Genomic DNA, 2,762 nt, shown 5'->3' on the forward strand with positions numbered 1-2,762 from the left:
AAAAAAAAAAAAAAAGAAATCTTGATGTTTGTCTACTGTCAGCCAGCTATCTGAGACTTGGATCTGAAGTCAGATAGTCCCACAGCAGAGACTGCCCACAATCACAGCAAATGCATCTTTCTTTAGAGTAAAGATGGCTTTTGGGGGAGTGGCTCCTGCTCATTGTGCACAATAGTCAGAGGGACAGAGGCAAGCTGCCACATTCCAAGAGAGCATGGGCTCTGCTTGCTTTGCCAGGAGGACGAGCAAGGAGCTGCACTGCATGGGGAGAAAGGCTCCTGTCCACAGACATGTGAATTAAAACCACAAGGAAATGCCAGGACGCATTAGTCAGAAGCTTAACAAAGACTGACAACACCAAATGTTGACAAGGCCGTGGAGCAACTAGAACGCTCACTCACAGCAGTGATAAATGATGCATGGCGATATAATAAAATCATGCAACCACTTTGGGGGAAAGATGTGTCAATAATTTATAAATATGAAACATGGATCTAACTCGTGACTCAGTCATTACACTACTAAATATTTACCAAAGGGAAATGAAAGCTTATTGTCATAAAGGCTTGTATAAGAGTGTTCATAACACTATGTCATAACCGGAAACAGTCAGCATCCCATCCCAGGGAAGCGGGGAGGACTGGAGGTGTGGGCCAGCGATAGACATTTGCCTAGCGTGTGCAAGGTCCTGGGTTTGACCACCAGCACACAGTGAGACACAGAAGAGACATACTTGCCTTTATTACAACACAGACAAACTTCAAAAGAACTATGTTGTGTAAGAGAAGCTTTGAACAAGGGTGCATACTGTTCCATCCGCTCTGCCTCGACTCTGAAGGCAGCCGAAGACTATCGATGATGTAAGCATCACAGAAACCAGCTGGGAGAGGAGGGGACATGGTAACCATCTGGAGTTAGATTGTGAGAGAGTTTGAGCCATACAGGTGCACACAGTTATCAGAATTCAGTAAATATGGACTTACATTAGTGATTCCAACCTATAAAAGGTTTACATCAAAGGATAAGAATATAGGCCATTTGTTCGCAATTTTTGTCCTTTTGATGTAGACTTGTATGCAACACTGTGCACACAGGTCTTCAGGGGATGTGGATGGAGTCTTCAGTTTCTTTAAGATGAATGAAAACAGCCACACTGATGGTCGGGATAGGGAAAGCTTTCCAAAGTGAAGAAAGACAGATGGTTTTGAATACTCACATAGAGTGGTAAAGCCATTGAAGAAGACACCAGCCAGCTCTAGAGTACACTACACACACCACACACACACACACACACACACAGACACAGACACACATACATTCACACTATATTCACGCTACATACACACAGACTACACACACACATGCATACTACACACATGCACACACTATACACACACCACACACACATACACACAGATGATACACACACATCACAAATACATGCACACTATACACATGTACACCACACACACACTATACATTACACACACAGACCACAGCTTACACACATACAACAGTTGCATACACACACACACCACACACATGTACCTTAAACACATGCACACTACACACATGCTATACATATACTACATACACATAACTACACATGGAGAGACTACATGCACACATGCATACTGTACACATGCACGCTATGTGTACACACCACACACACACTATATACACAGGCACTCAGATGCATACACACACCACACACACATGCACATGACATGTGCACACTACATATGCACTACACATAGACTATGCACACAGACACAGACACACAGACACACACTCACAATCACAGCACTATTTCAAGTGGCCAGCTTCAGAACGTTATACGTTTGAAAGGCTGGGACAAGTGGACCAGCTGGAGCGCAGGCTAGCCTAGGTTACGTCATGAGTTCTAGCCCAGCCCAACTAAAAAGTGAGATACACAATATTACACTAAAGAAACTAGGCACAGAGGAGCACTGTGTGTGACCACGCTTAGGGAAGGGACAAAGCAGACACAGCAGCTGGTGGTCAGGATAGGGGCAGTTCCAGGAAGAGCTGGATGTCTGGGTTCTGGGAAATTCTACTTCTAGACCTACATGCTGGTAGTGTCCACTCTGAAAAAATGCAAAGTGAGCATGATTTTCCATCGTGTATATTATCATTTATAGCTAATAAAATGGGTCATTAAGAGACTCGCAGGCTACTGAGTCTTGCTCCAGGGTGTTAGAGGTACAGTTCACCATGGATCCTGACTTCAATCCCTCCCCCTCCTCTCCAGCACCCTTTCTCTCCCCTCCACCAGGGTCGAGGCTACAAGGCTTCTGAAACACTCTCCCAGGTTCCTCAGGTGAGACTCAAGGTCTCAGAACCTGGCTTGGGAATCAGAGAAATTTGGGTTCAAGTTTCTGGTTTCACTACTTTTACCAGCCATGTGAGCTAAGACAAAGAGCCCCCATGGCACTGGGCTTTCTCACCCACCCGAGGCACAGCGCTGACACCTGCCTTCGATGGGCTGGTGCTATGTTCCCATAAATCTGTGCACACAGAGTACTTGGCCAGGAGCCCTCCACGCAGCTGATGCCTTCAGTGCAGTGAGCTGGTGGCTTCAGTATTCTCAACACTGCCTGCTTCCCTGTGTCGGCTGGCAGAAAGAACCTGGGGATCTTCTGGGTACCTGTGGCCTGCTCACTTAACTTTCACCTACCCTCTTAGTTTCTGAGCCTCAGCTTCCTCATCTAAATAGAAGAATTACCATTCCTGCCTGTCAG

The 2,762-nt window shown here is 45.8% G+C and overlaps 1 long non-coding RNA gene across 1 annotated transcript in view; it reads left to right on the forward strand.

Annotated features, from left to right (window-relative positions):
• The window catches only part of LOC116095611, a 2,852-nt gene extending 2,405 nt beyond the window's left edge, over window positions 1-447 (forward strand). Inside the window, exon 3 of the long non-coding RNA XR_004120662.1 lies at window positions 238-447. This is a non-coding gene — a long non-coding RNA (uncharacterized LOC116095611). The remainder of the gene's footprint in view (window positions 1-237) is intronic.
• Window positions 448-2,762: the final 2,315 nt, after the last annotated feature.

Source organism: Mastomys coucha, unplaced genomic scaffold, assembly GCF_008632895.1.
Source record: "Mastomys coucha isolate ucsf_1 unplaced genomic scaffold, UCSF_Mcou_1 pScaffold18, whole genome shotgun sequence".
In the NCBI taxonomy this organism is placed as follows: Eukaryota; Metazoa; Chordata; class Mammalia; order Rodentia; family Muridae; genus Mastomys; species Mastomys coucha.